At 59.3% G+C, this 13115-nt stretch overlaps 1 non-coding gene across 1 annotated transcript; it reads left to right on the top strand.

The window, feature by feature from the left end:
* Positions 1 to 7213: 7213 nt before the first annotated feature.
* On the top strand, positions 7214 to 7332 carry LOC131869979 (5S ribosomal RNA). The gene has a single exon (XR_009368347.1). It is a non-coding gene; the product is annotated as a 5S ribosomal RNA (ribosomal RNA).
* Positions 7333 to 13115: the final 5783 nt, after the last annotated feature.

Genomic DNA, 13115 nt, shown 5'->3' with positions numbered 1-13115 from the left:
CGAGGCGGCCGAGGAGCCTCACCGCATAGCAATCGGGTTGCGAGGCAGATTATTGGGAAGGGAACCCCCTGGGATGCGGCTCAAGCAGTGCCCAAAGGGACTGGAATGCGGAATCACATCGAGAGACCCAAATGCTATACGAGGGCTCAAATCGAATTATCGATTTGGCCACGACATGGACGCATCGGAACGACTACCTTTGCCGAACCACTCGCAATTGCATCCATACCGAAACCAATAGACATTTCCGTTAGAGCCCTCGCATAGCATTCGTGAATCTCGCATGCCCCTCTAAATCGACCAATGCTGGCGCTCAACGAAAATCCGAGCGCTACCACCGTTCGAGCGCCAGCATTGGTCGAGTTAGAGGGGCACGGGGGAGAATGCTCCAGTCAACACCTCCCCTATATAAGTTATTTGTCCGATTCTCGCACAACCGTAGTCTGCCTCGTCGAATCAAACAACGGTCCCAGATTCCGACTTCCGTTCCGTAGAGACCCAAAAGCTAGATGGAGGCTCGCAAGAAAGAGAGTCGGCGCATAGCAATCGGGTTTCTCGAACGTTTAGGGACCGAGCTCACTTGCGGATAGGGCAAAATCCGCCAAGCAACCCAAAAGCTAGACGGGGGCTCGAATCGAATCGCCTAGGCGGCCACAACAACGACGTGTTGGATCGACTACCAGTGCCAAACCATTCAGCAAGACTAGTCTGTGTCGAGGCCGGATAGAGATTCTCAGAGAGCGCCCGTATAGCATTTAGGAGACCTGCCGCGTCCCTCACACTCGACAAATGGTGGTGCACGTTTATAAATCCGAGCGATCCCAACCCTTTCAAGCACCAACATCGGTCGAGATAGAGGGGCACGGAGGGGGCTGCGTGAGACAACACAGTCCCCTATATAAGTTATTTGTCCGATTCTCACACATCCGAAGAATGGTCATCAAATCGGACAACAGCCCAAACTTCCGACTTCCGTCCCAGAAAGCCCAAGAGCTATCTAAAACGTTCATGGCCGGAACTCGATCGCGGCTATACCAGTCCGCCAAGCAACCCAAAAGCTAGACTGGAGCTCTAGTCGAATCACCTCTGTGGCCATTGCAAGGACGTGTTGGAGCGACTACCATTGCCGAACCATTCCGCAGGTCGAGTCCATACCAAGGCCGCATAGAGATTCACGATGAGCTCCTGCATAGCAATCAGGAGACTTGCCGTGTCCATCACAATCGATAAATCCTGGTGCAAGATTTTTGCATCCGAGCGCTCCAACCAGTCGAGCACCAGCATCAATCGACATAAACGGGCACGGGGGGAGGATGCTCGAGAACACTACCTCCCCTATATAAGTTATTTGTCCGATTCTCAAGCAGCCGAAGTCTGGTCATCGAATCGGGTCAAAGACCACAACTTCCGACTTTACCCACAATGCAAGTCATCGAATCGAACATCGGCCCCCGAGTCGGACTCCATGCGTATGTCAGGTCATCGGACCCAAATTCCGCCTTCCTGCGCATGGCGGGCCATCAATATCAACTCGGTCATCGGACCCAAACTCCGCCTTTCTGCGCATGGCACGCCTTCAAATCGGTCATCGGACCCAAATTCCGCCTTCCTGTGCATGGCGGGCCATCAACATCAACTCGGTCATCGGACCCAAATTCCGCCTTTCTGCGCATGGCACGCCATCAACTCGGTCATCGGACCCAAATTCCGCCTTCCTGCGCATGGCAGGTCATCGGACACAAATTCAGACCTCGCCAATATGCCTACGTATCGAATCGGTCATCGGACCCAACTTCCGACTTCATCCATACTGTAGGGTCTTTGAGGTTGGCGCGGTGCGCTCAACCCGGGGAGTCGACCCATCGAAGCATACACCTCCCCTATATAAGCTATTTGTCCGATTCCCACACCTGTGTAGTTTGCACCTCTGACCAGGACATCGACCCCAACTTCCGAACTCGACTGCAACGACGGCACCAGCGCCTTGGTGCGCACCTTGCGACGCACAGTCCCAACATTCGCCTTCCTGCACATGGCAGGTCATCGGACCCAAATTCCGACCTCGCGAGTATGCCTACATATCGAATCGGTCATCGGACACAACTTCCGACTTCATCCATACCGTAGGGTCTTTGAGGTTGGCGCGGTGCGCTCAACCCGGGGAGTCGACCCAACGAAGCATACACCTCCCCTATATAAGCTATTTGTCCGATTCCCACACCTGTGTAGTTTGCACCTCCGATCAGGACATCGACCCCAACTTCCGAACTCGCCTGCAACGACCGAACCAGCGCCTTGGTGCGCACCTTGCAACGCACAGTGCCAACATTCGCCTTCCTGCACATGGCAGGTCATCGGACCCAAATTCCGACCTCGCGAGTATGCCTACATATCGAATCGGTCATCGGACCCAACTTCCGACTTCATCCATACCGTAGGGTCTTTGAGGTTGGCGCGGTGCGCTCAACCCGGGGAGTCGACCCAACGAAGCATACACCTCCCCTATATAAGCTATTTGTCCGATTCCCACACCTGTGTAGCTTGCACCTCCGATCAGGACATCGACCCCAACTTCCGAACTCGACTAAAAAGACCGCACCAGCACCTTGGTGTGCACCTTGCAACGCACAGTGCCAACATTCGCCTTCCTGCACATGGCAGGTCATCGGACCCAAATTCCGACCTCATGAGCATACCTACTAATCGAATCGGTCATCGGACCCAACTTCCGACTTCATCCATACCGTAGGGTCTTTGAGGTTGGCGCGGTGCGCTCAACCTGGGGAGTCGACCCATCGAAGCATACACCTCCCCTATATAAGCTATTTGTCCGATTCCGACACCTGTGTAGTTTGCACCTCCGCTCAGGACATCGACCCCAACTTCCGAACTCGCCTGCAACGACCGAACCAGCGCCTTGGTGCGCACCAAAAGTGCGCACTTTTGGAGGGCACTTTTGTGCGCTCCAAAGGTGCGCACTTTTGGAGGGCACTTTTGTGCGCTCCAAAGGTGCGCACTTTTGGAGGGCACTTTTTGGAGGGCACTTTTGTGCGCTCCAAAGGTGCGCACTTTTGGAGGGCACTTTTTGGAGGGCACTTTTCTGCGCTCCAAAGGTGCGCACTTTTGGAGGGCACTTTTTGGAGGGCACTTTTCTGCGCTCCAAAGGTGCGCACTTTTGGAGGGCACTTTTTGGAGGGCACTTTTCTGCGCTCCAAAGGTGCGCACTTTTGGAGGGCACTTTTGTGCACTCCAAAGGTGCACACTTTTGGAGGGCACTTTTTGGAGGGCACTTTTCTGCACTCCAAAGGTGCGCACTTTTGGAGGGCACTTTTTGGAGGGCACTTTTGTGCGCTCCAAAGGTGCGCACTTTTGGAGGGCACTTTTTGGAGGGCACTTTTGTGCGCTCCAAAGGTGCGCACTTTTGGAGGGCACTTTTGTGCACTCCAAAGGTGCGCACTTTTGGAGGGCACTTTTCCTGCGCTCCAAAGGTGCACACCTAGGTGAGCACCTTCGACCACACCTTGTAGCACACCAAACTCTGACTTTCGACTTCATCCGCAATGCAGGGTCTTTGAGGTTGGCGCAATGCGCACAACCAGGGGAGTCGACCCATCAAACCCAACACCTCCCCTATATAAGCTATTTGTCTGATTCTCATACATGCGTAGCCTGCAGGAGCAATTAGGACATCGACCCCAACTTTCGGCTTCTAAACGAAAACAAGGTCTTTGAGGTTGGTGTAATGCGAACAACTAGGGGAGTCAACCCATCAAACCCAACACCTCCCCTATATAAGCTATTTGTCTGATTCTCATACATGTGTAGTCTACAGGAGCAATTAGGACATCGACCCCAACTTTTGACTTCTTAACGAAAACAAGGTCTTTGAGGTTGACGTAATGCGCACAACCAGGGGAGTCGACCCATCAAACCCAACACCTCCCCTATATAAGCTATTTGTCCGATTCTCATACATGTGTAGCCTACAGGAGCCATTAGGACATTGACCCCAACTTTTGACTTCTTAACGAAAACAAGGTCTTTGAGGTTGGCGTAATGCGCACAACCAAGGGAGTTGACCCATCAAACCCAACACCTCCCCTATATAAGCTATTTGTCTGATTCTCATACATGTGTAGCCTGCAACAACGATTAGGACATCCACCCCAACTTCTGAATTCGTCTGCGTTGACCGCACCAAAGGTGCACGCCTTGGTGCTCACCAAAATCCGACTTCCGACTTCTTCTGCTATGCGGGGTCTTTGAGGTTGGCGCAGTGCGCACAACCAGGGGAGTCAACCCACCGAATGCAACACCTCCCCTATATAAGCTATTTGTCTGATTCTCATACATGCGTAGACTGCAGCAATGATTAGGACATCCACCCCAACTTTTGACTTCTTAAACAAGACAGGGTCTTTGAAGTTGGTGCAGTGCACACAACCAGGGGAGTCGACCCATCAAACGCAACACCTCCCCTATATAAAGCTATTTGTCCGATTCTCATACGTGTAGTCTGCAGCAGCGATTAGGACATCGACCCCAACTTCCGAATTCGTTTGCATTGACCGCACCAAAGGTGCACGCCTTGGTGTGCACCTTGGAGTGCACTTTGGTGCTCACCTCGGTGCACACTTTGGTGTGCACCTCGGTGTGCACCAAAGGTGCGCACCTTGGAGCGCACCAAAGGTGTACACTTTGGAGCGCACCACATAGGGTCTTTGAGAGGTTGGCGCAGTGCGCACACCAAGGTGGGTGTTGAGGTGCGTGCCGAGGTGGGTGGGTGCTAGGGTGCGCTCCATGGTGGGTGCCAGGGTGGGTGCGTGCTAGGGTGGATTCCAAAGAGGGTCATAGGGTGGGTGCCAAGGTGGGTTGGTGATATAGTGGGTTCAAAGGTGGGTACTAGGGTGGGTTCCAAGGTGGGTCACAAGTTGGGTGCCAGGATGCGTGGGTGTTAGGTTGGGTGCCAAGGTGGGCTCCTGCGTGGGTGGGTGCTAGGGTGGGTTTCAAGGTGGACGCGAGGGCGGGTGCCAAGGTGGGTAACAAGTTGGGTGTTAGGATGGGTGAGTGCTAGAGTGGGTGCCAAGGTGGGTGGGTGCTAAGGTGGATGCCAAGGTGGTTCACAGGGTGGGTGGGTTCTAGGGTGAGTTCCAAGGTGGGTCACAGGTTTAGTGCTAGGGTGCGTGTCAAGGCGGGTGTCGAGGTGCCTGGGTGCTAGGGTGTGGATGCCAATGTGGGTCATAGGGTGGGTACTAGGGTGGGCTGCAATGTGGGTGCCAAGGTGGGTAACATGCTCGGTTGGTTCTAAATTGGGTGTCAGGGTGGGTGTGCACCCACCTTGCCCGAGGTGGGTGCCAAGGTGCCAGTGTGGGTGGGTGCTAAGGTGGATGCCAAGGTGGGTGAGAAGGTGGGTGATAGGTTGAGTGGTAGGATGGGTGGGTGCCAAGATGGGTCACAGGGTGGGTGCAAGGGTGGGTAGGTGCTAGGGTTGGTGTCAGGGTGGGTGGGTGCTAGGTTGGGTTCCAAGGTGGGTGCGAGGGTGAGTGTCAAGGTGGGTCACAGGTTAGGTGCTAGGATGGGTGAGTGCTAGGGTGCAAAGGTGCCAGGGTGGGTGCTAGGATGGGTCGATGCTAGGGTGAGTGGCAAGGTGGGTCCACAAGTGTCAAGGTGGGTGCCGAGGTGGGTGCCAACTTGGGTTCCAAGGTGGGTGCCAAGTGGGCGACTGCTATGGTGGATGCCAAGGTGGGTCACGGGGTGGGTGCCAAGTTGCTAGGTTGTGTTCCAAGGTGGGTGCCAACGTGGCTGCTAGGGTGCGTGGGTTAAAGGGTGTGTCACAACGTGGGTGCCAGGATGGGTGCGCACCCACACTGGCCAAGACGGGTGCAAGGTTGGGTTCCAAGCCCGGTCACAGGCTGGGTGCTAGGATGGGTGGGTGCCAAGGTGGGCACCAGGGTGGGTGCACCCACCCTGGCCAAGGTGGGTCACGGGGTGGGTCCTAGGGTGGGTAACAGGGTGGGTACTAAGGTGCGTGCCAAGGTGGGTCATGGGGTGGGTGCCAAGGTGGGCACCAGGGTGGGTGTGCACCAACCCTAGCCAGGGTAGGTCACGGGGTGGTTGTCGGGGTGGGCGTCAAGGAGCCAAGGTGGGTGGCAAGTAGCCAAGTTGCGTGCCAAGGTGGGTGTCGGGGTGGGTGCCAAGGATCCAAGGTGGGTGCCAAGGAACCAAGGTGGGTGTCTGGGTGGGTGCCGAGGTGGGAGCCAGGGTGGGTCCCAAGGTGAGTGCAAAGGTGGGTGCCAGGGTCAAGGTGAGTGCCAATGTGGGTTCCAAGGTGCCAGGGTCAGGGTGAGTGCCAATGTGGGTTCAAAGGTGCTAAGTTGGGTGCGAGGTTGGGTGCGAGGGTGGGTGGGTGCCAAGGTGTGCTAGGTGGAAGCCCGGGTGGGTCGGCATCCCATGGGTGTCGAGTTGGGTGCCTGATGGGTGCTTCTTGTCAAGTTTTAGTCGTCGGGACTCATTTCGAGCCTTAGAGGTCGTTTCTTGTCCGGTTGCCCTGTCTTCGACCTGGGAACCCAATTTTGGTCCTCGGGTCCCATTTTTTTTTGTCTCGCATCCCACTTTTGGCCTGTGGCCTTTTCGGGGTCGATTCTCGTTTTGGGCATCAGAGCATGTTTCTTCTCCTAAAACCCAATATTTGTTTATTAAGTCTCGGAACACATTTTTGTTCTCGTGGACCCATCATGGGTCTTGGAACGCATTTGTGGTCCTTGGGTCCCATTTTGCATCCCGAAACTTGTGTTTTGGTGCTTGATCCCTATTTTGGGTGCCCACCTTGCACCAAGTGCGCACCCGGGGCAAACCGAGCGCCTTGGTGCACCGGGGCAAGATCGAGCGTGCACCCGAGGCGCCCCGAACATGCACCAAGGTGCACTCGGCCCACATGTGAGCGCAGGTCGTTGCGCCCGAGGTGGTGTGTGGGCACCGCGTTGCAGACGGGACACTGCACGCACACGACGCCCCGTCCAGGTGCACGCACGTAGGCCGGGCCGGGTGCACACCCGACGCCCTAGCAAGGTGCGCGCACCCGGGCAGGGCTCACACTTGGCGAACGGGGCGCACTTCGCGAGGGAGGGTGTGCACCTCGACGGGGGTGGGTGGCCGGGGTGGATTCGCACGTGGGTCGCGGTTTGCTAAGTACACACTGCGACAAGCTCATAACGGGTGCGATCATACCAGCGTTAGTGCACCGGATCCCATCAGAACTCCGCAGTTAAGCGCGCTTGGGCCGGAGTAGTACTGGGATGGGTGACCTCCCGGGAAGTCCCGGTGTTGCACCCTTTCTTAGTTTTTCGCCGGGCGTCGCAATGCTATTTGAATAAACCTTTTGCCCGTTTGCGTTCTCGTCGGGGCCGGGCCGGGCCGGGGTGCGCTGCCCGCACTACCGCGCGCGCGGGGGGCGACACCGAGCGCGCACCCGAGGCGCCCCGAGCACACAGGCCACGGTGCAACCCGGGCGTTGTGCGCGCACCCCGGTGCGCCCGAGGTGCTGCGCGCGCACCCAGGTGAAATCGGTGTGCACCTCGGCCAGTGCGCGCTCGGTCGAGTCGCGCACGTTGGCCAAGGTGCACGGTGATGTTTCTTACTCTAAGGTTCCGCACCAGACGCCCGGGACAGGTGAGCGAAGCTGGGCGGGGCCGGGTGCGCGGCCGGGGCAGGTGCACGCAGCTGGAGAGAGCTTTGGAGCACACCAGAGGTGCGCACCTTGGAGCACACTTCGGAGCGCACCAATGATGCGCTCCATTCAAAAGTTTCCTGAAAAGGCAAAAAAAGTTGAGATTATAGAATTTCCCACTTGAGAGATTGTAAAAAAAAAAAATTTAAAATGAAGGAAACGCGGGTGCCAAGGTGTGCGCGCCCGGGTGCGCAGCCCAGCCAAGGTGTGCGCACCAAGGCGCCCACCCTGGCGAAGGTGCACGCAAGGTGCGCACCCGAGGCAAACCGGACAATTAACCCAACTTTCGACTTCGCGCGCACCTGCGCACCTTGGAGCGCACTTCGGAGCGCTCCTTGGTGCGCACCAATCTTGGGCACCTCGGAGTGCACCATGGCGCCCACCAAGGTGCGCACCCGGGGCAAACCGAGCTCCGACTTCGTGCGCACCTTGGAGCGCACGAAAGGTGCGCACCATGGCGCCCACCAAGGTGCGCAGCCCAGCCAAGGCGTGCGCATCAAGGTGCGCACCCTGGCGAAGGTGCGCACCCGGGGCAAACCGAGCTCCGACTTCGTGCGCACCTTGGAGCGCACAAAGGGTGCGCAACCCAGCCAAGGTGTGCGCACCCCGGGCAAACCGAGCTCCGAATCGTGCGCACCTTGGAGCACACTTCGGAGCCCTCCTTGGTGCGCACCGATGTTGCGCACCTCGGAGCGCACCCGGGGAAAACAATGCAATTAACCCGACTTTCGACTTCGTGGGCACCTCGGAGCGCTCTCGGGTTCGCACCTCGGAGCACACCGAGGTGCGCACCTTTGATGCGCTGCCTTCACCAATTTCCAGAAAAGGCAAGAAAACATTGAGAAGGTGTGCGCACCGAGGTGCCCACCCTGGCGAAGGTGCACGCGAGGTGCGCACCCGGGGCAAACCGGGCTCCGACTTCGTGCACGCCATGCTGCGCACCTTGGAGGGCCATGGTGCGCACCTTGGAGCACACTTCGGAGCGCTCAATGGTGCCCAACCCAGCCAAGGTGCCCACCGCGGCGAAGGTGCACGCGAGGTGCGCACCCGGGGCAAACCGGGCTCCGACTTCGTGCACGCCGCACCTTGGAGCACACTTCGGAGCGCTCCTTGGTGCGCACCAGGGCGCGCAACCCAGCCGAGGTGCCCACCCCGGCGAAGGTGCACGCGGGGTGCGCACCCGAGGCAAACCGGGCTCCGACTTCGTGCACGCCATGGTGCCCACCGCGGCGAAGGTGCACGCGAGGTGCGCACCCGGGGCAAACCGGGCTCCGACTTCGTGCACGCCGCACCTTGGAGCACACTTCGGAGCGCTCCTTGGTGCGCACCAGGGCGCGCAACCCAGCCGAGGTGCCCACCCCGGCGAAGGTGCACGCGAGGTGCGCACCCGGGGCAAACCGGGCTCCGACTTCGTGCACGCCATGGTGCCCACCGCGGCGAAGGTGCACGCGAGGTGCGCACCCGGGGCAAACCGGGCTCCGACTTCGTGCACGCCGCACCTTGGAGCACACTTCGGAGCGCTCCTTGGTGCGCACCATGGTGCCCACCAGGGCGCGCAACCCCGCCGAAGGTGCACGCGAGGTGCGCACCCGGGGCAAACCGGGCTCCGACTTCGTGCACGCCGCACCTTGGAGCACACTTCGGAGCGCTCCTTGGTGCGCACCAGGGCGCGCAACCCCGCCGAAGGTGCACGCGAGGTGCGCACCCGGGGCAAACCGGGCTCCGACTTCGTGCACGCCATGGTGCGCACCAGGGTGCCCACCGCGGCGAAGGTGCGCACCCGGGGCAAACCGGGCTCCGACTTCGTGCACGCCGCACCTTGGAGCACACTTCGGAGCGCTCCTTGGTGCGCACCAGGGCGCGCAACCCAGCCGAGGTGCCCACCCCGGCGAAGGTGCACGCGAGGTGCGCACCCGGGGCAAACCGGGCTCCGACTTCGTGCACGCCATGGTGCCCACCGCGGCGAAGGTGCGCACCCGGGGCAAACCGGGCTAGGACTTCGTGCACGCCGCACCTTGGAGCACACTTCGGAGCGCTCCTTGGTGCGCACCATGGTGCCCACCAGGCCGCGCAACCCAGCCAAGGTGTGCGCACCAAGGTGCACGCGAGGTGCGCACCCGGGGCAAACCGGGGTCCGGCTTCGTGCACGCCGCACCTTGGAGCACACATCGGGGCGCTCCCGGGTTCGCACCGGCGTTGCGCACCGTGGTGGGCACCTCGGAGCGCACCGTGGTGGGCACCTCGGAGCACACCAAGGTGGGCAGCGAGGTGCGCACCTTTGATGCGATGCCTTCACTAATTTCCATAAAAGGCAAAAGAAAACGAGATTTTAAAATTTCCGTTTTGAAAGATAGTGAGAAAAAGGGAATGCTGGTGCCATCTTGAGCCCGCCCTGGTGCGCAGCCCAGCCAAGGTGTGCGCACCAAGGTGCCCACCCTGGCGAAGGTGCGCGCCCGGGCAATTAACCCAACTTCCAACTTCGCGCGCGCCAGGGTGGGAGCGCACCCAACAACCGGGCCTGGGAAGAGCCAATGCGAGAAACCCCACCAAACGCTCTGACAAAAAAAGAGGGGGCGCTCCAGTAACCCCGCTTCGGAGCGCACCCTGGGCAAACCCAGCCAGGGTGCCCACCCCGGCCAAGGTGCAGGCGAGGTGCGCACCCGGGGCAAACCGGGCTCCGACAACGTGCACGCCGCACCTTGGAGCACACTTCGTAGCGCTCCCGGGTGCGCACCTCAGAGCACACCAAGGTGGGCAGCGAGGTGCGCACCTTTGATGCGCTGCCTTCACTAATTTCCAGAAAAGGCAAAAAAAAGAGGAGATTTTAAAATTTCCGTTTTGAAAGATAGTGAAAAAAACGGAACGCGGGTGCCATCTTGAGCCCGCCCGGGTGCACAGCCCAGGTAAGGTGCCCACCCTGGCAAAGGTGCGCACCCGGGCAATTAACCCTACTTCCGACTTCGTGCGCGCCAGGGTGGCAACCGGGCCTGGGAAGAGCCAATGCGAGAAACCCCACCAAACGCTCCGACAAAAAAAGAGGCGGCGCTCCAATAACCCCGCTTCGGAGCGCAGCCGGGGCAAACCCAGCCAAGGTGCCCACCCCGACGAAGGTGCACGCGAGGTGCGCACCCGGGGCAAACCGGGCTCCGACAACGTGCACGCAGCACCTTGGAGCACACTTCGAAGCACTCCCGGGTGCCCACCGGCGTTGCGCACCGTGGTGGGCAGCGAGGTGCGCACCTTTGATGCGCTGCCTTCACTAATTTCCAGAAAAGGCAAAAAAAAATGAGATTTTAAAATTTCCGTTTTGAAAGATAGTGAAAAAAACGGAACGCGGGTGCCATCTTGAGCCCGCCCTGGTGCGCAGCCCAGGCAAGGCATGCGCACCAAGGTGCCCACCCGCGGTGCACACCCGGGGCAAACCGGGCTCCGACTTCGTGCAGGCCGCACCTTGGAGCACACTTCGGAGCGCTCCTTGGTGCGCACCATGGTGCCCACCAGGGCGCACCCGGGGCAAACCGGGCTCCGACTTCGTGCACGCCGCACCTTGGAGCACACATCGGAGCGCTCCCAGGTTCGCACCAGCGTTGCGCACCTTTGATGCGCTGCCTTCACTAATTTCCAGAAAAGGCAAAAAAAAACGATATTTTAAAATTTCCGTTCTGAAAGATAGTGAAAAAAACGGAACGCGGGTGCCATCTTGAGCCCTTCCTGGTGCGCAGCCCAGGCAAGTTGTGCGCACCAAGGTGCCCACCCTGGCGGAGGTGCGCGCCCGGGGCAAACCGGGCTCCGACTTCGTGCACTGCATGGTGCCCACCAAGGCGCGCAACCCAGCCAAGGTGCCCACCGCAGCGAAGGTGCACGCGAGGTGCGCACCCGAGGTGCACACCCGGGGCAAACCGAGCTCCGACTTCGTGCACGCCGCACCTTGGAGCACACTTCAGAGCGCTCCTTGGTGCGCACCAGGGCGCGCAACCCAGCCAAGGTGCTCACCCCGGCGAAGGTGCACGCGAGGTGCGCACCCGGGGCAAGCCGGGCTCGGACTTCGTGCACGCCGCACCTTGGAGCACACATCGGAGCGCTCCCGGGTTCGCACCAGCATTGCGCACCTTTGATGCGCTGCCTTCACTAATTTCCAGAAAAGGCAAAAAAAAAAAAAAAACGAGATTTTAAAATTTCCGTTTTGAAAGATAGTGAAAAAAACGGAACGCGGGTGCCATCTTGAGCCCGCCCTGGTGTGCAGCCCAGGCAAGTTGTGCGCACCAAGGCACCCACCCTGGCCAAGGTGGGTCACGGGGTGGGTCCTAGGGTGGGTAACGGGGTGGGTACTAAGGTGCGTGCCAAGGTGGGTCATGGGGTGGGTGCCAAGGTGGGCACCAGGGTGGGTGTGCACCAACCCTAGCCAGGGTAGGTCACGGGGTGGTTGTCGGGGTGGGCGTCAAGGAGCCAAGGTGGGTGGCAAGTAGCCAAGTTGCGTGCCAAGGTGGGTGTCGGGGTGGGTGCCAAGGATCCAAGGTGGGTGCCAAGGAACCAAGGTGGGTGTCTGGGTGGGTGCCGAGGTGGGAGCCAGGGTGGGTCCCAAGGTGAGTGCAAAGGTGGGTGCCAGGGTCAAGGTGAGTGCCAATGTGGGTTCCAAGGTGCCAGGGTCAGGGTGAGTGCCAATGTGGGTTCAAAGGTGCTAAGTTGGGTGCGAGGTTGGGTGCGAGGGTGGGTGGGTGCCAAGGTGTGCTAGGTGGAAGCCCGGGTGGGTCGGCATCCCATGGGTGTCGAGTTGGGTGCCTGATGGGTGCTTCTTGTCAAGTTTTAGTCGTCGGGACTCATTTCGAGCCTTAGAGGTCGTTTCTTGTCCGGTTGCCCTGTCTTCGACCTGGGAACCCAATTTTGGTCCTCGGGTCCCATTTTTTTTTGTCTCGCATCCCACTTTTGGCCTGTGGCCTTTTCGGGGTCGATTCTCGTTTTGGGCATCAGAGCATGTTTCTTCTCCTAAAACCCAATATTTGTTTATTAAGTCTCGGAACACATTTTTGTTCTCGTGGACCCATCATGGGTCTTGGAACGCATTTGTGGTCCTTGGGTCCCATTTTGCATCCCGAAACTTGTGTTTTGGTGCTTGATCCCTATTTTGGGTGCCCACCTTGCACCAAGTGCGCACCCGGGGCAAACCGAGCGCCTTGGTGCACCGGGGCAAGATCGAGCGTGCACCCGAGGCGCCCCGAACATGCACCAAGGTGCACTCGGCCCACATGTGAGCGCAGGTCGTTGCGCCCGAGGTGGTGTGTGGGCACCGCGTTGCAGACGGGACACTGCACGCACACGACGCCCCGTCCAGGTGCACGCACGTAGGCCGGGCCGGGTGCACACCCGACGCCCTAGCAAGGTGCGCGCACCC

Source organism: Cryptomeria japonica, unplaced genomic scaffold (genome assembly GCF_030272615.1).
Source record: "Cryptomeria japonica unplaced genomic scaffold, Sugi_1.0 HiC_scaffold_277, whole genome shotgun sequence".
NCBI classification, from domain to species: domain Eukaryota; kingdom Viridiplantae; phylum Streptophyta; class Pinopsida; order Cupressales; family Cupressaceae; genus Cryptomeria; species Cryptomeria japonica.
This window is presented reverse-complemented; position numbering and strand designations above follow the sequence as displayed.